The sequence below is a fragment of the Crocodylus siamensis genome, chromosome 1 (genome assembly GCF_052110815.1).
Source record: "Crocodylus siamensis isolate JL-2025a chromosome 1, ASM5211081v1, whole genome shotgun sequence".
Taxonomy (NCBI): Eukaryota; Metazoa; Chordata; order Crocodylia; family Crocodylidae; genus Crocodylus; species Crocodylus siamensis.
The window spans coordinates 47,357,285-47,384,306 of record NC_143395.1 but is presented as its reverse complement, the minus strand read 5'-3'; the positions used below and the strand labels follow the sequence as shown (position 1 = coordinate 47,384,306).

Here is a 27,022-nt window from a genome sequence, read left to right as displayed (position 1 = left end):
GGGATGTTACTATAAGGCTGGTGACATCCATGGAGCAAGTATGACCTTCCCAGAGAGGTGGCTGATGTTTTGGATTCTGTTGAGGAAGTCTGTGGTGTTCTCTGGAATACTTGCTCTTTGAGTGACAAAATTGGTTTCAGAATGGTTTATATGAATCTTGATAGCTCATCATTGAGGAGAACCACAAGTAGATATGATGGGCCTGCCAAGGTTACCTTGTTTGTGGATCTTCAGGAGCATAAAGAAAGTTCTTGGGGTGGGAGAGTGGAATATTTTCCAGTTTCAGAGTGAATTCTGGTGTGAAGTCCTCCCCAAATTCTTTATAGTATTTTCTGTCAGAGAGTTTATTGTTTTCATTGATGTAGTCTTGGCAGTTGAAGATGACTACTTCCACCTTTGCTTCTGGACTGATTACTATTTTATTGTTGGATCTTGGGGACTGTATGGCTTTTCTTTATGAGAGAGAAAAGGTGTTATAAACCTAGATTTTCTTGAGAATGTAACTATTCACTTTCTTCCTGAAACAGTCAATATAGTAATCTAATGTATGCTAACATCCACTGGGAGATGTCCAGTCTCATGTTTTATTACTATTTGGTTTCTCAGTGGTGGCAGAAGGGTTGTCAGAGGTGATAGTATCCTGGTTCTAATAGTATTCATTCAGGCAAAGTCTGTGGAAGAATTCGTCTAGTCTTCCACATATTAGTATCTTCAGGGTTTGTCTCTGGACAGACGTTTAGGCTTTTGAAAAGTACTGATATTTCAGTGCATTGTCATAAATTGATGATTTTGATGTTTTGAGTACTTCTGCTTTGATTCCCTCCTGTGTTGCTGGTGCACTGCCTGTGATGTGTCTCCTGTTGTGATAACTGATTCAACTCTTTCTTCTTATGTTAGTTAGCTGTCATCAGGTATTTTAATAGTATGTTTGGATCTACTGCATAGTACTCAAGTATGTCTCCAGGTTAATGTCTCTTAGTTTAGTAGCATAAGTGAGTAATTAACACTTTGTATAAATCAGACCTCTCTTTAATGTATATTTAAAGCAAACATAATTCCTCCTCCATTTACTTAGCCTCTCTTTGAAAATATATGAAAATATTACTTCAGCTGGAGCCAGAAGGATCCCTACATCAGTTATAATTAGTTCAGTTTTAAAAAAGGAAAGCACAACAGATTCTATGTTCTTCGAATCCTACAAGAAAAACAGTGAAAGAAAAATAAATTTCTGTAGACCTGTACCATGAATTGGACTGTTTTGAAATGACTTTGTGATGGGTGGACAGACTTCAAAAGAAGTGCAAGAAAGTCCTATAAATCTTTAAAAATGGAAGAGGTCATTTTAGGCCTTAAATGCAACAAAGACAGAATTCATGGGCTGTGGAAATGTAGATGGAATTTAAATGCAAAATTTGGCCCAAACTTTCTGCAACTCATTGTTAAAATATCTGGGGCCCGTTACGAAGCGGGGGAAAAAGAAAGATTTCCCTAGATTATGAGCTCAGGTACAAAAAAAAAGTAGTTATGGAATAGGTGTAGTTACTAAGGTGATACATGATCAAAAGATGTCATTCAAGTTAAAGCAGAAAATCTGTAAAATCTACAGCATGGGTGTCAAACATATGGACTACAGGACACAGATCCATTCTATCCAGTTAGCGGGACTACTGGCACAACCAGGGGAGAGTGGCCTGCCTTAGAATCCAGTGCTCTGGGGCACTGGTGGACAGGTGATTGGTAGTCCTTGGAGGGTGAGCAAGGGCTGAGACAAGGGCAATGCATAGTGGGTGCACGCAGGTGCAGGTGCACCCCCTGAGCGTGGTGGCGTACCCCCTGTGAAAAGGTGCCGACGACATTGCTGGCAGTGACTGCGTGCAGTTGCCACTTGCCACCCTCCCCTAATCACCACCAACACCACCAGTGGGATATGTGGGCAGTCCACAACTGACACTGCCAGTGGCATCTGCGGGTGGTCACCAACCATTGATCGGCACTTGCCACCTGCCCCCCGCCACCAGCTCCATGGTTGCCTGCAGGAGCTTCCCACTTGCTGCCACGATGCTCCCACCCATGACAGCTCTGCCACTGTCTGCTCACCATGCCCCCCCCCCCCCCCAGCCTCCAGAGGCACACAGTGTTCATGTCCACAGCCTTACCTCCCCAGCTGCTTGCCCAGGCCACAAGGTGAATTTGACACCCTGATCTAAAAGACAAGACTGACACTAATTTATAGCTTCAAATATTGAGTGTTATAAATATGAAAAAGTATTAAACACCAACAAAATATGCATGCTCAGATGGTTAAATGGTGTGCCATGACAAAACAGGAAAAAAACATAAGTGACACAACCAAGACAAATGTTTATCTGCCTGTGCATATCAGTAAAGCGCAAGTTCTCCCCGGTGGTAGAACATTTCCAGAGCTCTTCCAATTCTTCAATTCTCTCTCCAATCAAATACATACATAAGCACGCGTGCACATATACACACACACTTAATTTTAACAACAATTTTCCAATTGGTCCATTTCATGTTTTTTTGATATCTAGGACCCTTGGCAACCAGTCCATATCAAATTATCCTATGATCCTTGAATGTGTCAATTGGCTAAAGTCGGTGTCATTGTCATATTGTAGTTTCAGAGGGTGAATTTCTTATTTTCTCTCACTGGATTGGAATACCTCTTTATCACATTCCTGCCTTCCATCCCTTACTTAAAGGTCACACTAACAAAGCTACAGCTCCCTTTACATTTATCTTGAAAATTTATAACAGGTTAGCTAAGAAAACTTAGTACATGTTCACAGTATATATTACATAGGGTTAGATCAGTCTCCACCTAACATTAATATATGTAAAACTAAAGTTATTAAACACTTACAAAAATTACTTGTATAAATCTTTGTTGTTTATAAGGCCTGGCAGAATTTTACTTATTTTTTTTATCTTTTCAAGAGCTTAATTTGATGTTTATTTTTAAGCATTTATTTCAATGTTATCCATTTAATTTTTCAGAACTATGTGAAACTAAGGATGTGGGGGTATGCACATGTGCGCGCACAGACATGCACACATAAACACACCTGTTTCCTCCTCCAGCCCAGCACACAGGAGGACCCAGGGAAGTTGCTGTGCTTCCAGGCTGTCAGCCCAACACCCGGCCCATGCACAGTGCCACTAAGCTCAGTATCCACTTTCCTTTGTCCTGTGGCAGTTGCTGTCCCCCTGCTCCCCCCACCCATACACTTCCTGGCAGCAGCAGGATCTGCCACCTGCAGCCAGTGGCTCGCTCTGCCCTTTGCCTGAGTTTGCAAGGGAGGTCCTGGCTGGCTAACACTCTGCACAGGCTGAGCTGAGGAGGCAGGGGTGAGGACAGATGCACACACACAGTGCCCAACCTGGCCCCTATCTCCAGCCTCTGCTCAGCAAAAACCTGCCTGAGCACTGCAGCAGTAGCCTGTTCTATTTCTATGAATTTTAATTATTAACACTGGAAATATTTGTCGTCAGTCCATGAATGTGAGGTGAAACCAATGGGTATCAACATTTACGAATAAAAATCGAATCCTGCCAAACCTAGTTATTTACCATTGCCTATCCAAACTACACCTTAGGTTTAGGCCTTAAGTAATCAAGTGCTTTGGCTTGGCCTATTGTTTACTTCAATCTTCTGCTGAAATACAATCTGCAACATTTACAAAGTTCATATTGTGATCACTTAGTTCTTCAAAATGGTTTCAGGCATACTCCTTAGCCACACTTCTGCAGCCTTGCCTGGGCCAGGGGTCAGCAACCTATAAACCAGAAGCTCGATCTGGCCTACAGAGGTCATATCCAGTGCAGGGAAACTGGTCCTGTGGAATCGCACCACACTGCCCCTCCACTCCAGAGTGAATCCTTCTGCTACAGAACCTGCTCCCCACAGTGTCTGACCTTTCCCTTGCTGCAGAGGGGCTGGGAATCTGGCAGTCTCCCCCCACCTCCCCCAGCCTGGAAAAAAGGGCAGAAACTTCTGTCCCACAGTGACAGCTGGGTTGTAAGCCCCAGCCCACACTAGCTGATAAAAGTTCACACATGGATTTGAGGGAAAGATTTAACTAATCCAACATAGCAACTTTCTATGAATGTAGATACCTTGGTGTATGTTCTTTCCTCCTTAATAAGGAGATTCATAATCAACAGAAGATGCCATTTTTTAAAACATAAGGGTGGGATACTGAGCCAACAAAATCAGTAGAATTGGTATATGCGAAATAACATTTGAGGAAATAAAAAATATATATTTTTTCCAAGTTACTCAGTTAATATTTTACTTGTGTGTTCAGTTATAAACCTTGTAAGAAGTACATTTTCAGTATGTTGACTGGGACTTGGTTATAAAGAACAATCATAAAAGGAGTCATATGGCCAACCCTCCACTCATGTTGGAAATGTACCTTATAAATTATAATTAGCATACCCAGCGATTCTGCAAAATCCATTTTCGTAAGGTTCTGTTAGGTCTTTGGCCATTTGCTTCAGCAATATAATGATATATTTCTACATGATTTGGTTAACTTCTCAAGTTATTCTTCTGATTTTCTGTATACATTACAATAACTTTACTTCAGATTTGTTACCTGAAAGTCTTGCTAGTGATTTAGAGAGTGATTGATTGTTTGGTTAAAATATATAATAACAGAACCACCCTCAGCAGGACAGCTGTCTTTAGAATAAATTAAGTCATACTCTGTCAAGCAGATGTCATAACCCCACAAAGATATGTGTGTGTCTTCTCTGACAAATTCATTATGTTGAAATCACATGAACAATGATGTAAGAATGGTGTTGTTCGCTTAGGCAGCAGTTAACACTACAAACACACTCTCCTGGACATGAGACCAGGTACTGCACTTCTCCATATGTTACCACACATGGATGATAACAATTAACAATTAACAATTAAGCTGCTGGTGGTAGATGTGCAGTGTGATTGATTGTACCAACATCTACCCGAGGAAAGAAAAGGAAAGAAATTACTGAAAACATCATCTTGATTCTTTTGCCAGAGGTGAAATAGTGAGAGGATTCTGTTACATAAAAAAAAAATAGGGAAAGATAACTAAGCTTTAACTTCTATCCTAGGACATGTATATGAGCTCAGGGACAATGAAGAGACTGGGAGGAAATTAATAGAAACAAACAGGATTCTGCAAAGGACTGGTCACTGCACATGCAACTGTTTTGTAAATATATTTATGAGGCATAACTTTTAAGGGAAAGATAATGAGCATCTTCAGTAGAATAGTAATGAAAACTTTTGAAGTGAAAACAAAAATATCAGTTCTGAATATTGTCACGGGCATCTCCCCAGATGAATGGCCAGGCCACAGTGAAATGGCAGAATGCTAGGCCACAACACAGGCCTCTGGACAGGTGACCCCTGTCATGCTCATGAGGCAGGGAAGTCAACCGCATCAAACTGCCATCGAAGCAGGAAGGAAATTGCAACATAAGTGGCTAAGCAGAAAACAATGAGGGGACTGCGTGAGGAAGGGGCTACTGACGAGTGAAAACAGAATGCTGGCAGGAAGGTAACACAATTGGCAGTAAAAATAAGTGAAAAAGAGTAAGGGTATTAAAGGGTAGAACCATGAGGCCGTGGTGGGGGAAGTTCGAACTGTAACTTCAAGCGTCAAAGGGCCTGCGGACTGATCACCCGCAGGGTCGCCCCCCCCCAAGCGCTGCCTCAGGTCGTTCTTGAGGCCTCCGCGAAGAGACTAACATTCCCAGCCATAAAGCCGCTCCTTTTGTTTGCTGTAGTGGTAAGCGTGCACATAAGACTGTAGTCATTTATGTTTGTATTTGTCTGTCTTTCCTGTAAGAGACATGAGCTGTTGACCAAGTCTGGGTCTAGGGTTTGGCTAGCCGCACCAAGGTCGTCCATGATCTTGAAAACAAGGGGCCTTGATCTGAACCCTGTGACTCAACAGACGTAATTTCCCATTTATTTGTTTGTAGTTATTTTGATTGATTATGTTTTGATTGTTAAATGACCTTTTAAGAAATATGAGCCATTGACCAGGTCTGAGACCAGGGCCCTGGCCAGCCACACCAAAAACACTCGTGATTTTGAAAGCAAGGGGCCTTGACCCGAACCTCATGACCCAACAGACATCATTCCTCAGCTTTGATTGTTTGATTATTGTATGTTGTCATAGATTAGTATTATATAGGAAATCATTTGCTTGAGTTGTCAATATTTTATAGGTTAAAGCCAAATAAATATTGCATATTAATCATAAACTGCGTCCTCATTGGTGTCCAGCCCACCGACCTAGCCACAACCGGGCATTTTCAACCTAGTGCGACAAATATATCTTTTTTCATTTTTCTCCATTATTGTTTGTAAGTTATTGCATAACTGAATGTATAAGGAGTAGTCTACAATTTTACGTTACGATTTTAACGGTTTTTCTAGTTATTCTAGGGTGCATATATTTTGCTTGTGAGTACATCTATAAATCATAGAATCACATAAAAATAAGTCTGGAAGGGATCTCAGGAGATCACCCAGTCCATCCCCCTCTTCAAAGCAGAAATGCCCTGTAAAGACCATCCCAGACAGGTGTTTGCCTAACCTGCTCTTAAAAACTTTCAAGATTCCACAGCCTTTTTAGGTGATCCATTCCAGTTCATAACACCCTCATAGTTGGAACATTTTCATTAATATTCAGATAAATATCCTTGGTGCGATTTAAGATTATTGCTTCTTGTCCTTTCCCTGTGACCACAGAAAATAGTTAATCACCATCCTTTTGGAAACTACCCTTCATGTATTTGGAGACTGTTATCAATTCCCTGCTCAGCCTTCTCTTTTCCAGACCAAATTTATCCAGTTCTTCCAACCTTTTCCCTTAAATCATGTTTCCTAGAATTCTAATATTTTTGTTTCTCTCTGCTGGACTCTTTCCAATTTGTCAACATCTTTCTTGAAGTGCAGGGTCCAAAACTGGATTCAGTGCTCCAGGTGAACTCTCAGGACTGAGTCAGGTGGAAGAAGCATTTCCCTGGGCTTTCAGGCAGCACTCCTATTAATACAACTCAATACGCATTTGATGTTTCTGCAACAAGAGCACACTTTAACTCCCATGCCTTTTTGTGAAGTATGCAGCCTAGTCATGCATTCCTCACCCTGTATTTATTTCTTCTGTCCCAAGGCAGGACTTTGTACTTCTCCTTATTTAATTTCATTTGGTTAATTTTGTGCCATTTTTCCAGTATCAAGGTCATTCAGAATCCTAATTCTGTCCCACAAAGAATCTACAACTCTACCCAGCTTGATGTCATCTGCAAATTTGCTAACTGTACACTCAAGTCCCAGCCTCCAAATGAATATGTGTATTTATAAATACATAATGTACATATTATTTACTCAGAGACCTGTGGCTCTATGCTTCTTTACAGTTGTACCCAAGACAACAACAATTATAGTTATTGTTAAGAAAGGGTAAATATTGCTGATCTAATATGCATATGAAATGATTAATGAACTATGTTGAATTAAAGGCAGGTGGGAAATAAAATGAATAAGATATGAGATGGGTATAGTATAAGTTCACACGTTAATTATGTAATGTATGCAAGGATCAAAAACAGCTTAGTCTGGAGGTACCTTTCAGTCCAGATAAATACTCAGACTTTTGGATGCTTGCTATAATGCATCTTAACCTACTTGGTCAATAAATCACAGTATTTCAACTGCTGTGCGATATATTCTTTGATTCTGTGCCTGAGTTAAATCAGGTCAGAAGGAGAGAAAAAAATAACCAAGGGTCTCAACCTGGACCCTTACTCACTTAAATAAAGTATTTTCACCTAAAGAGTGAAGACAAGATGGTACCCCGATGAAACATTACAGACCTCAAAAATGATTTTTGCTTAGTTCCTTATTTTATCCAAATGAGGGATAATTTTAAAAAATGTTCTTACTTTTAGAAATTCTCACAGGAAGATTATACTTTGCTCCTCAAAGAGAGTTTCTGTCTATAGACCCCCAGAATGTAAATTTACTGTATACAAGCAACTGGTTCTTTCAGCAATTCTGTATGCAATAGATTATCAATTTCTGAACTCATAACATGACAGCAAATGTTTTGGGGAAAAAAATAGGAAACAATGGACAGGAACACACCAGCAGTTCATAAGAAAGGGAGAGACAGATAATGTGGTCTGGATAATTGGCATTCACTTGTAATTTAAAATCATATAGTAGCAGAAATGTGAACATTTCCCACAGCCCCTGAACTATTTATAGCTTGACATTTAACTGCCGTCATGTCACCTATGGATGTTTTCTTCCAGTGAATTAGATTTAAGTTTATAGGAGACATTAAATCCATTTTAGATTAATCTAGTAACTGGGTTTCTTCTACCTGTTTCTTTCTCAGATGCCTTTTGAGATTTTTTGTTTGCTCCATCAGAGTCGCTTTGAATTAAAACCCCAGTGTTATCCCTTGAAATGCATGCTAAAAAGCACCTGACAATTTCAAGAGGTGAAGTGGCTATGATCTGTGAGCTGTCCGTGCTGCAGCCTGACAAGAAGATGCAGTTTGACACAGTGTCTAATCTGCTGTGACATTCAAGTTTTAAGTGAAGCTCAAGGAGATGGAAGGCCTGGATCTGAACATATCCCAACTGCACTGGTCTTCTGTCTGTTAACTTGCTAATGAACCATGATTGAGTAAAGTAATGAAAAGTTTACAGGGAGCCCCAGGAAACCTATTTCCAATTTTGCAACCAGCAGGCTTTAACTTCACTGCAGCCTTTGTTAATTTTGTCTGGATACTAAATGCCATTTCTGCTTTGTGAATCAGAAAGACTTTTCTAATCCCCATATACTTACTTCCTAATGAATCTCTGTTCTTCAGATCCATTTTATTTCCATCTGTAGTTGTTATAAATAGGCTGAGTGTCTAAAAATTTTTTACTATAAGATATAAAATTATAATCAGTTTGAAAAACTGTTATATTGAAAGGCTTCTGGAGTAAGATTTCAATCTTCACACTGACTCTAAATGAACCATGGAGATAAATATAAAATAAATTGTGTCAAGTTATTAAAAATGTGTAAATTAATTATCTCTCTGTTATTTATGTAAATCTAAAGAAACAAACATCCCTCCTACTGTCCACAACATGAAACCAAATTTATTTACAGTTGATTGCTAGCTGTACATGACTAATAAGAGAACAGAATGAGAGACTCCATATTTGAAAATAAAAGATGCTTTCCTGAAGGTAGAAATCTGAGATGGTCAACACAGATACACCAGCTGATTCATCATGTGTCATTTCTTTCCCTTATTCTCAGCACATGCCATCTGGAAATAAAGAATTCCAAAAGAAATGGTGCCAGTACAGCTCCTCTATAGAGTACGCTGCCACTTTTAGGTGCAAGTATCTATAAATGTGTTAATAAATCATACTTCATAGATAGAAAAACAAAGTTATGAAAATCCTTAAAAAGAAACAAGAGAAATCTGGACATTCCTTTCAATGATCTGTTTTAAAATACATACATTTATACAATATTAGATTAGTTATATTTTCACATTCCACAGCATTTTCTGCTTAAATATTTGAAATAAATAATAGTTTGTCAGCACCCTTCCACAAACATAATTCAAAATCAGCTCCAGAAAAGTGCCCTTTTCCTTTTTATTTTAGGAAAAACAAACAAACAAAAAACCACAATCTAAGTCAACATGAACCTAGATTCACTTCTAATGCTCTAATTGCACTCATCCTTTTGCTTGTTTCACCTAAGTGAAGACTGCAGTACTTCTGGGTAGGGAACGGAGTAAATACATACAGTAATCTAAACATTTTAACAGCAGGGAAAAGGTAAAATATGCATCAATTTCCCCCTTTGAAAAGGAGATATTTTATTGCATTTGTCTTATTGGCTTGAATGTTGATTTTAACCTCCATGGGACCAGATCTATTTTTCATTGCTCTGTAACAAACTACATTACAGTAAACTAAAGGAATTGTTTTGCCATAGTCTCAATAGAAAAACACCAGAGTTATGTAGCAATATTCCTAAATAACAAACAGAATTTGACTGGGAAATTTTAAGGTTGTGATTGGATGGCATGTTCCTAGTTAAAACCAAGAGTAAACATAAGAGCATTTAGGTAAATACTCAGTATGCTCATCTTGGCTCTACATTTTGGGCAGGGGAGAAGCTACAAAAGTACCCTAATTGATAGTGTTTCCTCATCAATAAGAATTCTTGCAAAGCAGGTTATTTTAATTTGTGATGGTGATAGGATATACTATTTCATTAATCATTTTAATGTGTTCAACACATTACTGCAAATACTGGTGAAATAATAATTCACACATAATGTGGTTAACAAGTCAAATTTCCACTTTCCTAGCTAAAAGTATGCAGCCATGAATTCTTCTTTATTAATAATACTACAATAGGCCCTTGGGACCTTGTTGTGGCAGAAGCTGCACAAAAAAGTAGTGAAACATTTATCTGAAATGTTTAAAATCTCAGAAATACATCAACAATCTAAAAAGAGAATATTATGAGCAGAAAAAAGGATCTGTGATTCTAACCAAGTTCTGCCTCAGTTGAAACCTAATTTTATTTATTGTATGTTTTATAAAATATGCCCATCATTAAATCTCTGGGCACATGTATAACATAGATAACAATGAAACTTGACATGTTGAAAAATGTCAGCCAGAACAGGTTTCCCCCACCTAGTACAGCCTCAATAATTCTTTGCAATCAACCCTTCAGGCAAAGACTAAGTGAAGAGATGAGTCTTATACTGATTCCTCAAGGTCAGCAACTGTATTGTCCATCAAATCATCTGAAGGGAAAACCAGAACCAAGGATCCTGTGCTAATATCCTACCTAAAACCCCCAGAGTTCAGTTTTACCAAATATTAGCAGAAGGTTTCAGTTGCCATGAGACTACACAAAGAATGAGATATATTCTCTAAGCCATAAAGAAATGAATCCCTGTTGGATGATATGAATGATACTGCCACTTCAGAGAACCTCTTTAATGTGTATAAGTACAGCCATCTTCTGTATTATACACAGATCCCAAATTGTGCCTGGGGGCTGTAACACTTCTCTGCGGCGAGTGTTACAGCCCCCAGGCCTTTCCAGCCGACCCAGAGCCGGTCGCGGCGCACCACCATGGTGGAAATGCGCCCGACAGAGGCCGGGGCCGTCCGGGAGGCGGTCCCCAACCGCCCCCCCCCCCCCCCGCGGAGGGGGGGGGACGTGACGGGGATCCGTTGTCCCGGGCCGGCCGACTGAGCCCACTGGGTTGAATCCTCCGGGCAGACTGCGCGGATCCCACCCGTTTACCTCTTAACGGTTTCGCGCCCTCTTGAACTCTCTCTTCAAAGTTCTTTTCAACTTTCCCTTACGGTACTTGTTGACTATCGGTCTCGTGCCGGTATTTAGCCTTAGGTGGAGTTTACCACCCGCTTTGGGCTGCATTCCCAAGCAACCCAACTCCAAGAAGACTCGGTCCCGGCGCGCCGGGGGCCGCTACCGGCCTCACACCGTCCACAGGCTGTGCCTCGATCAGAAGGACTTGGGCCCCCCGAGAGCGGCACCGGGGAGTGGGTCTTCTGTACACCACATTTCCCGCGCCCCACCACGGGACGGGGATTCGGCGCTGGGTTCTTCCCTGTTCACTCACTGTTACTGAGGGAATCCTGATTAGTTTCTTTTCCTCCGCTGACTAATATGCTTAAATTCAGTGGGTCGCCACGTCTGATCTGAGGTCGCAGTCGGATGGGAGGGCGCCCCGGCGCGTGGGGCGGGCAGGGGCTGCCGGGCAGGGCGGCCGAGAGGCACAGGGTGCCGGACGGGTCCGGCCCGGCCTCTTGGCACGCCGTGTGCGTGCGCCAGCCCTGCCTGCCGTGGCCGCGGGCGAGCACATCGGCCCCGGAGAAGGCCCAAGATGGAAAGGCAGCCAAGCTGGGGAGAACGGCCCTGAGGAAGGAGCAGCCGCGTACGGCGCCCGCGGCGCGGAGGCCCGGGGCAGCAGGGGCCCGGAAGAGGGAAGGCAGCAGAGGCGGCGGGGCGTGGGGCAGGGGCGCGGACGGCCCCAGTCGCCGGACGGGCAGAGGCGGAGGCAGAGGCGGACGATGCCAGGCACCCGGAGCCCAAAGGCCCCGGCCGCCTGCGCCTGCCCGCCCGCCGCCCGCCCGCCGCGCTCTCGCCCGCCTGCCAGCCGAGCGTACAGCCCTTCCCCTTCCTCGCCGCGTGCTCCCTTCCTTGCCGCGACCCTCACCAAGGCCCCCACGGGCATGCGTCATTCCCGGGGGGTAGGAGCGTGGGCCGAGGCCCCCGCGGGCAGCCCTGTGTCTCCACAGACAGCCGCGCGGGGCGGGCCCAGCTCCCCCTGCTATCCCGGGAGCAGGCGCCGCGGCCGACCCGGCCAAAGCACGGGTCAGACCGCCGCGACAGTCCCCCATGAGAGGGACAAGCTCCCCGAAGGAGGGCTCTGGGGCATCGTGTCTGACCTTAGGGGGACGAAGGCATTTGTGGGGGGGGGCTCGGGCCACCCCGCTTCCCTGACAGGGCAAGAAGCAGTGGGCCCGAGGGATCCCCCCCGGGTCACCTGCGAGGCACCCCAGCCATGCCCGGCAGCGGCGGGGACCGGACGGCCAGCACCACCAGCCCCACATGCACCGCGCAGGTGATTGATCATCAAGCGACGCTCAGACAGGCGTAGCCCTGGGGGGAACCCCGGGCCACAAGAGCATTCAAAGTGTCAATGATCAATGTGTCCTGCAATTCACATTAATTCTCGCAGCTAGCTGCATTCTTCATCGACGCATGAGCCGAGTGATCCACTGCTAAGAGTTGTCCGGTTTGCGTTTCCACAGGCCTCTTTTCCGTGGTATGCCAGCTTGCCCCAGGGCAGAACCCAAGCCGGGGGCGAGAGGGGGCTCCTGGTCCACACGAGGTCGGGACGGGGGTCCCCCTCGAGCCGGCCTTCCTCCCCCGCCGCAGCATGCCCCGCGTGTCCCTCGGCGGGAGCCCTACCAATCCAATGAACACAAGAGAGGTTTAACAACCCACAGGGAGGGCTGTGGCCAAGGAGGCAAGGCCTCTGCTGTGGGGTCGGTCCAGGCGCCCGGCTCAGGGGGGCCACGGCAGCCGTGCCATGGGCTGGGGTGACTCCGCAGTGCTCCCGCGCCCACACCCGGGACCGTGCACCTCTTCTGCTCCCCTTGGCCGGCTCTCGCCCCACCCGAGGGTGCGGCGGGGGTGACAGTGATTGGACGGGGGGTTTGGAGGGACGGGATGGGCAACGAGACAATGGAGGCGAGAAGATCACTCAGCAAAATCTGAGCGGTCGCAAAGCTTTCTCTCATGTGTGGATGACCTCTACCTGACTCAAGAAGTCTATGGGCCAACAAGAGGCAAAGCGCTGCTCGACCTGGTACTGGCTATGGAGGGCGACCTAATGATCGATGGGAAGCTGGGTGACAGCGACCATGAGCTGATCACCTTCACCATCCGCCGTAAAGCTGGCAAGTCAGTCAGCAACACAGAAGTCCTTGACTTCAGAAAAGCCGACTTTGACAAGCTCAGGAGGCTTGTCGGTCAGGCCCTCAGGGACCATGACCCCAGGGCCCCAAGGGATGATGAGGTCAAACAGTCACAAACTTCTGCAAGACCATTTCAGGCTGGACATAAGGAAGAATTTCTTTACTGTCCGAGCCCCCAAGGTCTGGAACAGTCTGCCAGCGGAGGTGGTTCAAGCACCTACATTGAACACCTTCAAGAGTAAATTGGATGCTTATCTTGCTGGGATCCTATGACCCCAGCTGACTTCCTGCCCTTTGGTCAGGGGGCTGGACTCGATGATCTCCCGAGGTCCCTTCCAGCCCTAATGTCTATGAAATCTATGAAAAACAATTTACTGTACTCCCATAATCACATAGACAACCATGGCAAGGAAGGAATCTCAGAGGAAATCTTCACAACCTTCTAATTTCTGAAGAAAAAGTGTTTTTATAGTCAATACTATTATATAAGTTCTCAGGTCACAGATTCAGAGACTTGGACACTGTGATGTTTGGTGTCCTTGTGTTTAAATTTTAGGTCCCTTGGCCTTAGCATCTGAATCATCAGGTCTGATTTAGGTGCTTTAGTTAGGCTCATCATAAAGCAATCCATGAAAACCAACAGGCAGAACACAGAACTTCTGAGGTTAGACGATAAGATATCTTGAGTACAAGGACATGTTATAATTGCCAGATACGTCCAGGGATACCTGGGAGTTAAGTACCTTATTAGGAATTAATAACCTAAGTATCTTTGAGTATCTTGGAGGAAGCCATCCATCTGCAGAAAACTTTACACCTTTCAGAAAGAGGTGATAAACCCTATCAAGGATGAGTCCAATGCAACTTTGCTTTTAAAAACAGATATATAAAAAATCAACTATGAAGCTCTTCTTCATTAATTAATGACCACTATTCATTCTATGATTAAAACTGAGTGAAACTGAGCAAGAAACACTGCTACTTGATTTTTGCCCAGCCAGGCTCTGCAAACCCACTATTTCTGGTTACAAAATTTCTCGTTCATTCCCAAGATCAGGGAAAACACTCCCATACCCTACTTTTTTCAGTCTTTTAAAAAATAAGATTGCTATGGTCTGTACAAACCAGCAATAAGGCTTCTTTCAAAAACTTGAAAGTCTTCTTCTTCAGGAATCCCTCGCAGTCCAGGATGATTGTCTTACATGATTGTCTTATATGTGGGTCCAAAGATGGCTGACAAGGCTGATCCAGTATTTCATAGATTTCATAGACATCAGGGCTGGAAGGGACCTCGGGAGATCATCGAGTCCAGCCCCCTGACCAAAGGGCAGGAAGTCAGCTGGGGTCATAGGATCCCAGCAAGATAAGCATCCAATTTACTCTTGAAGGTGTTCAATGTAGGTGCTTGAACCACCTCCTCTGGCAGACTGTTCCTGGACTGGACTTCTGGAAGGCTTTTGACACTGTCTCTCACCCTGTTCTCATTAAGAAACTGGGGGGCTGTGGTGTAGACACCCACACAGTCAAATGGGTCACCAACTGGCTGGAGGGCCACACGCAGAGGGTGGTAGTCGATGGGTCCTCCTCAACCTGGAAGGACATGGGCAGTGGGGTTCCACAGGGCTCAGTCCTGGGGCCCACACTGTTCAACATCTTCATCAGCGATTTGGATGAGGGGGTAAAAAGCACCCTGTTCAAATTTGCTGATGACACTAAGATGTTGGGGGACATGGGAACATTGGAAGGATGCAACAGACTACAATCAGACCTAGACAGGTTACAAGGGTGGGCGGATGAGAATAGGATGGGTTTCAACACAGACAAGTGCAAGGTGATGCACCTCGGGAGGAACAACAGGCACCATACCTACAGGTTGGGGAACTCCCCTCTTGTCAGCACGGAGGCGGAAAGGGATCTGGGGGTCATCATTGACTCCAAGATGAACATGGGCCAGCAGTGCGGAGAGCCAGTAAGGAAGGCCAACCACACCTTGGCATGCATCCACAGATGCATCTCGAGCAGGTCCAAGGAGGTGATCCTTCCCCCCTATGCAGCACTGGTCAGGCCGCAGCTGGAGTATTGCGTCCAATTCTGGGCACTGCACATCAAGAGGGATGTGGACAGCATGGAGAGGGTCCAGAGGAGGGCCACTCGTATGATCAGGGGACAACAGGGCAGGCCCTATGAGGACAGGCTGCGGGACCTGAACCTGTTCAGCCTCCAAAAGAGAAGGCTGAGGGGGGATCTTGTGGCCTGTTATAAACTAGTCAAGGGGGATCAGCAGGCATTGGGGAAGTCACTGTTTCCCCGAGCACTGCCAAGAGTGACCAGGAATAACGGTCACAAGCCGGCAAAGGGTAGGTTTAGGTTAGATATCAGGAGGCAATACTTCATGGTCAGGGCGGCTACGGTCTGGAACCAGCTTCCAAGAGAAGTGGTGCAGGCTCCTACCCTGAGGGTGTTTAAGAGGAGGTTAGATGAACATCTTGCTGGGGTCATTTGACCCCAGTACTCTTTCCTGCCATGGCAGGGGGTCAGACTACATGATCTGCTCAGGTCCCTTCCAACCCTACAAACTATGAAACTATGAAACCTTGGGGGCTCGGAGAATAAAGAAATTCTTCCTTATGTCCAGCCTGAAACGGTCTTGCAGGAGTTTGTGACCATTCGACCTCGACATCCCTTCGGGCGCTCTGGTGAACAAACGTTCCCCCAGATCCTGGTGGTCACCCCTGATAAACTTATAGGTGACCATCAGATCACCCCTGAGCCTACGCTTTTCCAGGCTAAAGAGTCCCATGTCTCTCAGCCTATCATCGTAAGATCTGTTTTCCTGACCTCTGATCATGTGTGTGGCTCTCCTCTGGACTCTCTCAAGCTTCTCCACATCCTTTTTGAATTGTGGAGCGCAAAACCGGATGCAGTACTCCAGCTGTGGCCTCACCAAGGCCGAGTACAAGAGGAGAATGACGTCCCGGGATTTGCTCGAGAAGCATCTATGGAAGCAAGCCAGCGTTTTGGTCGTTTTACTAGCCGCAGCATCGCATTGGAGGGTCATGTTCATCTTGTGGTCAATGATGACCCCCAAGTCTCTTTCTTCTGTAGTGCTATCCAACATAGCACTGCCGAGCCTATAAGGGTGCTGCAGGTTTTTCCTCCCAAGGTGGAGAGCCTTGCATTTTTCAGTGTTAAACACCATGAGGTTCTCGTCTGCCCATTTGCTGAGCTTGTCCAGGTCAGCCTGGATCACCCGCCTATCTTCTGGCGTGGATGCTTTGCCCCAAAGTTTGGTGTCATCGGTGAACTTGGACAGTCCACTCCTGACTCCAATGTCCACATCGTTAATGAAGATGTTGAACAGGATGGGTCCAAGGACAGAGCCTTGAGGGACCCCACTGGTCACAGGGCACCACGATAAGCGACTGCCATCAATTACAACCCTCTGGGTCTGACCACGGAGCCAGTTTCCCAGCCAGCGGATCATGGTTGAGCCAAGGCCACAACTGGGCAGTTTGGCCAAGAGGTGATTGTGGGATACCAGATCAAAAGCTTTTTTGAAGTCAAGATATATGACATCAATCTCTTGTCCCTGGTCCAGGTGATAGGTCACCTGGTCATAGAAGGAAATGAGATTGGTCAAACAAGACCTACCCACAACAAACCCCTGCTAGCTATCCCTTAGAATGTTAGCCTGGGCCAGTCCCTCAAGGATGGCCTCCTTAATAAACTTTTCTAAGATCTTCCCCAGGATAGAAGTCAGGCTAATGGGCCTGTAGTTAGCCAGATCCACTCTCCTCCCTTTCTTGAAGATCAGCACTACATTGGCCTTCTTCCAGTCTTCGGGCACTACACCAGAGCGCCAGGAGTTTTCAAAGATCCCTGCCAGGGGCTGGGCTATGATGCTCGCCAGCTCCTTGAGTACCCTGGGGTGCAGATTGTCAGGGCCGGCTGACTTGAAGGTATCCAGCTTCTCAAGATGTTCCTTCACAAGGTCAGCATTTATGGAGGGTAGGGGATCCCCATCACCCGGATCTCCCTGTCCCATAGCAGGCATGGGCATCCCATGGGACTGATGAAAGACTGATACAAAGTACCTATTTAATAGGTTGGCTTTTTCCTGGGCATCAGTTGTCAGTTGCCCCATCTGGTTTAGCAGGGGTCCAACATTGCCCTTGCTTTTCCTCCGGCTCCCCACATATCTGAAAAAGGACTTTTTGTTGTCCTTGATGCTTGAAGCTAGTTGGAGTTCAGTTGCAGCCTTGGCTTTCCTGGTTTGCTCCCTGCAGGACTGGACCAGCACAGAATAATCCTCCTTGGAGGTGAATCCCGTCCTCCATCCTTTGTAGGCTTTCCTTTTTAGCTGTAGGAGGTCCACTAGGTCCCTGGAGAGCCAGGAGGGCTGCCGTGCCTTCTTGCTGCCTTTCCTCCGTGTTGGAATAGATTTACCTTGTGCATTGAGGATCAGTTCCTTGAGAAGCAACCACTTTTCTTGAACTCCCATCTCCCTGGGGTCATGGTCCCTGAGGGCCTGACCGACAAGCCTCTTGAGCTTGTCGAAGTCGGCTTTTCTGAAGTCAAGGACTTCTGTGTTGCTGACTGACTTGCCAGCTTTATTGACAGACTCTGCTGCAGCTCAAGCATTTATTTCCATGTGGGGTGAGTAGCTCTGGATTCTTCATTCAGTCCATGACAGGCTGTTTCAGCCCATCCTGCTTTTCTATCTCCTGTTGTTGTCATAGGGTTTCAAAGTACTGAGATTCATGCAGCAGACTCTTCCTCCATTTTGCTTTGGGAGTCTGGAGTTGGACATCTGGATGACATGGCCAGGCCAGCAAAGTTGATGTTGGATGATCATCTCCTCAATGCTCATGGTGTTTGCTTGCAAGAGGACACTAATGTTGGTGCATCTATATTCCCATGGTTCAAAGGATCTTCTGCAGGCAGCATGGATAGTGATTCTCCAGTGACTGGAGATGTGTCCTGTACATTGTCCATGTCTCAGCTCCATACAGTTAGGTAGGGAATCACAACTGCTTGATAAACCATGAGCTTGGTTTTAGATATGATGTCATGATCTTTCCTCAAGCATCCAAGGGCTGCATTTGCACATTTGAGGCAGTGTTGGATTTCTTCATTGCTGTCAGCCTTCTGCAAGAGATGGCTTCCAAGGTATGGGAAATACTCAACATTCTCCAGAGTCTCACTGTGAATTTGAATTACTGGAGCAGGGGGCTGCTTATCAACAGCTTGTTGATGGAGGTCCTTAGTTTTCTGAATGTTAAGTGTAAGTCCCATTTTCTGGGGTGTTGTTTGTAGTCATGTTGGTCTATGGATATAGGCATTGGCAGACCCAAGTTTTTTGGGTAAATGCAATTTCTTTTATTAGACCAACTAAATAGTTGTAAAATTTCTTATTTCTATGCTTTCAAGCACAAACACCCTTCTTCAGGCATAGGGAGAGTCTGCTGTTGTTCTGTGTTTTCCTGGATAGAATAGAAGCCAATATGCAAAACGCAGGTCTGTAAAAATGCAAAAATGTGTGGCAGTAAGGATCAGAGGCCATGAGAGACAATAGGTGTAAGAGAGGTAGGTGGGCGGGGGGGAAGAGTGGATGTTGACCTGGTGATAGAATGTAGCTGGTAAAATGTAGAGAGGTTACCTGGAGTTATCTGATGGCAGGTACATTATAATGTGCCATAAATACAATGTCCATGATTTTTTTGTATCCAGTAGATTTATGAAGCAAAGTTCATAGGCACAACTACGAAAGGTATTTTGTAAATTCGCTTTGAGGATTAGAACTGAGAGACTGGAGAAAGAGTGGTTGCCTTGTGAGAAGTGTGTACCCACTGGAATCGGGGTATTTTGGTCTTTGATAGATTTTCAGTGTGCATTCATTCTTGTACACAGTTGTTGTTGGGTTTCTCCTACATATTTTCCATCAAAGCTTTTAATCTGGATCAAATCAGTGGGTTTTGGGTCATAAGAAGTTTGCTTCTGTTGATAAGGTTGGTGAGGTTTGGTGCTTGTTTGAAGACTAGAGTGGGTGGTTTTGGGAAGATTTCTTTAAGAATTAGGTCTTTTCCTAGTATGGGTTGTAACTGTTTGAGGATTTTCCATATAGGTTCCAGGAAGGGATGGTACATCATAACTAATGGTGTGCAATTTGTGGGAATTTTCTTTTTTACTGCAGCAGTTCTTTATGTGGTATTTGGGTGATTTTCAAAAGTGTAATCTATCTCTCTGGAGGACTGTCTTTGTTGAGCGTCCTTTTGAGATTTGTGAAGTGATGATCATGGGTGTTCACTTCAGTGCAAATTCAGGGCCTGGCTGCATATTACAACTTCCTTGGTGTGTTTAGGGTAATTGTTGGCTCTGTGCAGATATGCTGGTCTGCGGTTTTCTTGTATATGGTGGTTTGTATTTTACCATTCTGGATATTGATCATAGTGTCTAAAAAGGAAATGTTAGTGCTGCAGTATTCAAGAGGGAGTCTGATGGGTGGGTGACGATTATTGAATCTGTGATGGAAGTGAATCAGAGATTGCAGATTTTCAGTCCAAATGAAGAAAATGTCATCGATATATCAATAGCTTCGTGGAACCCCTGAGGCAGGCTTCAGTTGCTCGGAGGCCACCCTTAAACTCACCTACCATAACTTTAAATGCAACACCAGTGGAGGGGGTAGCCTCTGAAGACTCCTCAGGAGTGACCACTCTGCTAGCCGGATGTTTGTGGGGCTCCACCTCCCCTACACCCCAACCTTAAGCCAACCTCTGGCGGGATGCCAGGTCTTGAAGTGGCCGTTCCTCCAGTGTGGGAGTTCCTTAATTTTGTCGCCTCCTCAAGGCCCCATGCTTTATCCCCTCACATCCCATGAGAGGGACAACAGGTTAGCTCAGCCCCTGTGTCTGGAGTCCCCTGAGACCAATAGGCTCTGCTTCTGAAGCCTGGTCGAGTGCCCTCACCCCAAACAAAAAAAGAAAAGGAAGAAAACAGAAAGAGGGGCCTGCAGGTCTGGGGTTGTATTGGCTGACCCCCTCAGTTCTGCTGCCTGTACCTGGAAATGTTCTCCCCGATGCCATTCCCTCAGAGTCTCCCTTCCCTTTCCATCCCCAACTCATCTCCATGGCCCGATACCTGGAAGCGACCAGGCAGGTGGACCTCTGTATCCCCAGGGTCTCTCCTTAGGTCACCATCTTCTTCTAGCCACCAATTGGTGCCTCCCACGCCACGCTCCCTTGGCAGTGTTCAGGGTGCGTCACCCCAAGCACTCCTCTCCACAGGACGCTCCCCCTCCAAGGTTCAGCTTTGATTCCACAGGCGAAGGGAGCCCCACAGCCTCTGCTGCCACTCCCTGTCTGGGTCACTTTTGCTCATGCTGGCACAACCCACTACCAGCATGGAGGGCCTCTGCCGCCTCTCTTGCTCTCCCTGCCTCTTCGCCTCTTCGCCAGTGTCTGCTTTTATTCCCACTGGCTGGTGACTTCCCATGATGTCACCCACTGGCTTTAATTGTATAAAGGCATGGCTTGTGAACCATGCAGTCTCTCCCCTTTGCCCCTCTGGTGTTGCCTCTCCTACAGGTAAGTGATCATTTCATTTTTTATTTCTTTTTGTGTACCCCTTCCTGCTGTGTCCTGCTGGTGTGGCTTCTGGGTCCTTTCTCTTGTTGGTTATTTAAAGTGAAGCTGTGTGTGAGGATGAAATGTATGAGTTCAGTGATATCCTGAGGTCTGTATTCTGATTTCAGTAATATCTTTAGGTCTGTGCTCTGAGTTGCTATCTTATTATATGTAAGGCAGGCTTGGATGCCATCCTGGTGTGGGATGTTGGTATATAGGCTGGTGATATCAGTGGTGGCTAGGAGGGTATTGCTGGGAAGGTGGCCTATGTTTTTAAGTTTTTGTAGAAAGTCTATTGTGTCTTAGACAAAACTCACTCTTTGGGTGACAAGAGGTTTTAGCATGAATTCCGTGAAACCTGATATTTCCTCAGTCCACATTATAAGTCTGCGTGGATTCCTTTGTTTGTCAATTTTAGGGAGAATGTAAAAAGTCCCTTGGTTGGGTAATGGAGGAGTTAAGTTCTGTAGTTTTTCTTGAATTTCAGATGGAAATTGTTTGATGGTGGTTTTGAGTTTTAAGATGGAAAAGGGAGTTTGATCTTCCTCTAGTTTTTCATAGTAGGTGGTGTCAGACAGTTTTCTGTTGGCTTCTTCTATGTAGTCTTCACGGTTAAGGATAACAATAGCGTCTCCTTTACCTGCTGGTTTTATTACTATTTCCATTTTCTTGTATGCCTCACTAATGACATTAATGATTGCCTGAAGGGCTGCTTCTGAGCAGACTGCAGCAACATCAGTGTACTGGAACTCAAATATTGAGGTCATGGTGGTTTTGGTTTGGTCTCAGAATTGGCTGAGATTAAACAGCTTCATGTCCATTTGATAGTTTAGTTCCATTCCAACTAGAAACTTATTGGTGGTTGTGACAGGACACTTAGCACACCTGTCACTTTAAGAGGGAAAAAGTCTACATGAGAAGCAGCCTGCAGGTGTAGCAAGGGCCAATTAGAGAGTCACCTGACTAGAAGGGGGCCAGGGCCTGAGTTCAGTCTAACCCTGAGGGCCACAGAGAGAGAAGCTCTTGGTTAACATCTAAGCTGGGATAAGAAACTCAGGAGGTTTGAGGAAGAGACAAAAGGGAGGAGTAGGTCTCAATAGGCCCATGAACAGGGCAGAGGAAGGATAGACAGACCTAAGAATAGAGAGGTCTGGGAGATAGGGCTAGAGAGAACCCATAGCTTGGAGAAGGGCAGTAGAGAGCAGAGAACCAGAAAGCAAGGAAAGCCAAGGTGCCCAGTGTCTCAACAGGCTTAGGAACAGGGCTAGGACCTAGGGAGACCAAATTTCAGGCACCACTGCCATAGATTGAGAGTGTCAGAGGACCTGTAGCCCAGAGGGGGCTGTAGACAGGGCAAGGAAGCTCAGTGACTGGGGCCAGGGTCCTGCAGCCTAGGAGGAGTGGAGATAGGAGCCTAAGGGGGCAGGGCCTAAGCGGGTAAAATGCCCAAGTGGGGAGTACAAGCTGAGATGCTGGACTTGGGAATAGTCTTGACAGGAAAAGTGCCCAGGTGAAGAAGGCAAGCCTGGAAGCTATACTTAGGAGCAGCCAAGTGAGGCAAAGTGCACAGGCAGGGAGACCCAGTCACGGTGGGCCAAAGGGGCTAATGATGGATGTTGATTAACATTGGTGAGGCATAGCATGACGTAAGGGGCAGTTGGTTCCATGCTATAAGCTCTTAAGGTGAAGTAGAGACACAAGAATACCAACTTGACATCAGAGATCTCTGGCTCAGCCTCCCTTTCAAAAGATCTAAGAATAATAAACGATGGCAGACTAGGTGAAGGGGAGCAAGCCTGAGGAGTGAGGGTGTAGCAGGGACTCAGTGGCCATTAGGAGGAATCATGGCCACCCATGAATAAGTGTCTATAATATTGGTCATATGTAGCTTCACAGTAAGGAATATAGAAAGAAGTTTCCCAGTTTCATAGTTGGTAGGGTCACAAGGGACCCGAGCAGATCAAGTCCAACCCCCTGCAATGGGCTGGAAAGTGCTGGGCTCAAATGACCCCAGCAAGGTCTCTATATAGCCTTTTTTTGAAGACCCCCAGGGTAGGAGCAAGCACCACTTCCCTTAGAAGTTGGTTCCAGATCCTAGCCACCCTGACTGTGAAGTACTGCCTCATGATATCTAGCCTGAATCTACTCTCCATCAACTTAAGGCCATTATTCCTTCTTAGTCCCAGTAGTGCTTGGGGGAACAGAGACTCTCCCATTGCTGGCTGGTCTCCCTTGGCCAGTTTATAAACGGCCACCAGATTCCCTCTCAGCCTTCTCTTGTGGAGACTGAACAGGTTCAGGTCCTGTAGCCTCTCCTTGTAGGGATGCCCTGCTGCCCCTTGATTATGCAAGTGGACCTCCTGTGGACCCTCTCCATGTTGTCCACATCCCTTCTGAAGTGCAGTGCCCAGAACTGGATGCACTACTTCAACTGCGACCTGCCCAATGTCATATAGAGGGGGAGGATCACTTCCTTGGACCTGCTCATGATGCATCTGTGGATGCATGACAAGATGTGGTTAGACTTCCTGACTGCGTCCCCACATTGGTGGCCCATGTTCATCTTGGAGTCTGTAGTGACTGCAAGATCCTTTTCTGCCTCTGTGCTGATGAGAGGGGAGTTCACCAGCCTGTAGATATGCCGCTGGTTCTTTCTCCCTAGGTGCAGTACCCTACACTTGTCAGTATCGAATCCCATCTTATTCTCATCCATCCACCCCTGTAGCCTGTCCAGATCCAATTGCAGCCTGTTCTTCCCTTCTAGCATGCCCACTTCTCCACACACCTTAGTGTCATCTGTAAATTTGAACAAGGTGTTTTTCACCCCTTCATCCAAGTCTCTGATGAAGATGTTGAACAGTGTGGGCCTGAGGCCTGAGCCCTGGGGGACCCTACTTCCCACATCCCAAGTGCTGGGAAAAGACTCAGCCTTGCTTAACTCCCACCTTAACCTCAAAGGGATCCATGACAGATCAATCATTGAGAACCACCATTTGTATATTGTCATGAAGTAGGCAAAGATTGGTGATGAATTTTGGTGGGCATCCATACTTCAGAAAGATCCTCCAGAGTGCATCTTGGGTAAGAGAGTTGAAGGCTTTTGTAAATTCAAAAAAGGCTGTATAGAGAGGTTTATGTTGTTCCTGGCATTTTTCTTGCCTTGGCTTGCTGGTGATTCAGTTTCTTTTGCTTGGCACTGATATTGTCCTGCCAAGAACAGAAGGCCTTGCCATGCTCATTTTGCAGTCGATCAACTCTTGGATCACTCAGTCATTCTCATCAAACCAGTGTTGATGTTTCCTGGTAGAGAATCCAAGTGTCTTTTTGCAGGTGCTGATGACAGTGGACTTGATGGCACCTCAAGCACTGCCAACATTCTGCCATTGTTGTTATTTGGAATATGCCAATTTTTCATTGAGGTATAGGTGAAAGAGGTCTCGCTTGATTGGGACCTTGAGTCCTTTGCTGTTGATCTTCCACCGGCATTGCTTCTGCTACAGCCATCATTTGGGAGCCAGTTTGAATGACATAACCAAGCAGATGAGTTGGTCACTGGTCCAGCTATCATCAGCTCCTAGCATACGTCAGGTGATAGAAACATCTTTGCAATCCTGGGAACAAGCAATGATATAATCAAATGGGTGCCAATGCTTAGAATGTGGGTGTTGCCATGATGTCTTGTGCCTTTTTTTCTGATGGAACAGGGTGTTGGTGATGGTGAGTCCATGTTCAAAAGGACTTGCCATTTGATCAAGAGGATGTCCCAGAAGTTGACTTTTCCTACTCCTTCCTTGCCAGTGGCTTGATTCCAGAGGTTCAAGGCCCTTCTGACTCTGGCACTGAAATCACTAAGAAGTCTGTCTTCCTTTGAACTTTAGAAAGGCCTTGGTCAAGGTTAGCATAGAATTCCTCCTTGGTTTCATTGTCAGCATCAAGGAGTGGGGCATATGTGCTGATGACAGTGGCATATTGGTTGCCCAGTTTAAGATGGAGAGTCATGAAGTGCTCATTAATTCTGATGGAGAACTCATTGAGTTGATTGATGCATTTATTCTTGATGGTAAAGCCAACTCCATGAAGTCGGTGTTCTCCTTCCTATTTACCCTTCCAGAAGAAGGTATAGCTGCCATGTTCTTTGAGTTGGTCATCTCCCGCTCACCAGATCTCAGTCAGTGCAGTGACATCAGTGTTGTATTGCCTGTGTTCCCAAGCCATGATTGCAGTGTGGCACACTGGGAGTTCATTATTAAAACTGTCCATGAGAGTCCTAATGTTTCACATCCCAAAACTAAATGTATGTCTTTGTAGATTTCAACTGCAGTAAAGGCGTTCCCACTGGATGCAGTTATCCTATCAGCAAGAAAGTAGACAGGCTATGTTTAGGGCATCTTTTCTAGCCCCTTCCTCATGTGGAGTGAATAGAGTAGCTCCTGAAGAGGGCTGCTCAGTTGCAGTTACAACTGCCAAATCACACTCCTGTCCTCATCCAAGTGCTAGACAGCCTTCTTGTAACTACTTCCTTTTCACTAGGTCATAACTAGAAGCTTCCAGACCTCTCAATCCTGTTTCTGTCATGACTAGCTGGCCCTCAAAGGATTTGAAAAATGTGCTGGAAAAGCCATTTTCATGAAAGACACCTCTGCATGATTTCTTTTATCATAGAGAAGCTGCTGCACATTGATTTCCACACAGTTTTTGACAGAACAGGACCTTAATCCAATAGCAAGCAATGTTTCCCCCTCTTCCTGCTAGACCTAAGGAAGCAATTGGAGATCTCAGTCCACTTCAGCCTTCAGCTGCCTTTGCAGCCATTACAATTCCAACATCTTCTTCCACTTGCTCTGCTGTTAAGGACTTGTAGACCCATGGCTGAGGGCAAGCTTATTATAGTGGCAACCTGTACTCACCATGTCACAGCACCATCAAACAATATACATGGCTTTTCAGGAGGGAAAATACTGTCATATGCTGTCCCCACCCCATCTGGTGGTGAGGTGCCCCTGCGTGGTCCGCAACCATTTATTCAACAGAGTTACCCATGTATATCTTACAACTAACCTTCCCTGAAGGCCATTCCTCTATCTGCCACCTGTGGATGCACTTAGTAGCAGTGCAGCTCTGCCACCAGACTTGAAACTAACAACCTAAAAGGAGTTACACAAGATGACCCTTGAGCTTTTCTTTATCCCTATGATTCCATGAAACAAAGGGAGCTAGAAGGACATGAACAGTATATTTAAGTAGCCATTTTAGTGATATGAGAGGTGCTATCTCAAACTTACAAATGACATTCTTCCAGGTTATATTCAAGATACCAAGATTGTCAGGTTCTGGGGAGAGGAACAGCTTTTCCCCCCCCCCATATGTTTGTACCATGTTGCTCATACTGAGGCTATGATCCCCAAGACCACAACATACAAATAATAAAAGAATGAGTTTAGAAACTGGTAGATAGAAGCTGTGTTCAAAGTGAATCCTGCAGGTCTTATTTAGGGAAATGCCTACAATTATCATGTTGCAGAAGAACTATCTATTTTTTTAACAGCCTAAAGGTACTGACAAAATCTACTTTTTAAGGGTTTGTAAATAGACTCAGCAATCATTTTCTTTGACCAAATGTAATTGATCTAAGGTATTAATAATTGCATAATAAAAAGTGTATTTCTTCTTTGACTATGCTGCTCTCTGCATGTTGATTTAAAAAAAGAAAGAGAAAGTCTATATTGTATACGATTCCTAAACCACTAATTGAAAATGTGCTATGAAAGGGAATGCATGGCTGAGATGCTTTATTCAGTTCCAGTAACAAATTC

The 27,022-nt window shown here is 45.3% G+C and overlaps 1 non-coding gene across 1 annotated transcript; it reads right to left on the bottom strand.

The window, feature by feature from the left end:
- Nucleotides 1-12,741: 12,741 nt before the first annotated feature.
- Nucleotides 12,742-12,894, bottom strand: LOC149872786 (5.8S ribosomal RNA). The gene has a single exon (XR_016440082.1). It is a non-coding gene; the product is annotated as a 5.8S ribosomal RNA (ribosomal RNA).
- Between the last annotated feature and the right edge of the window lie 14,128 nt (nucleotides 12,895-27,022).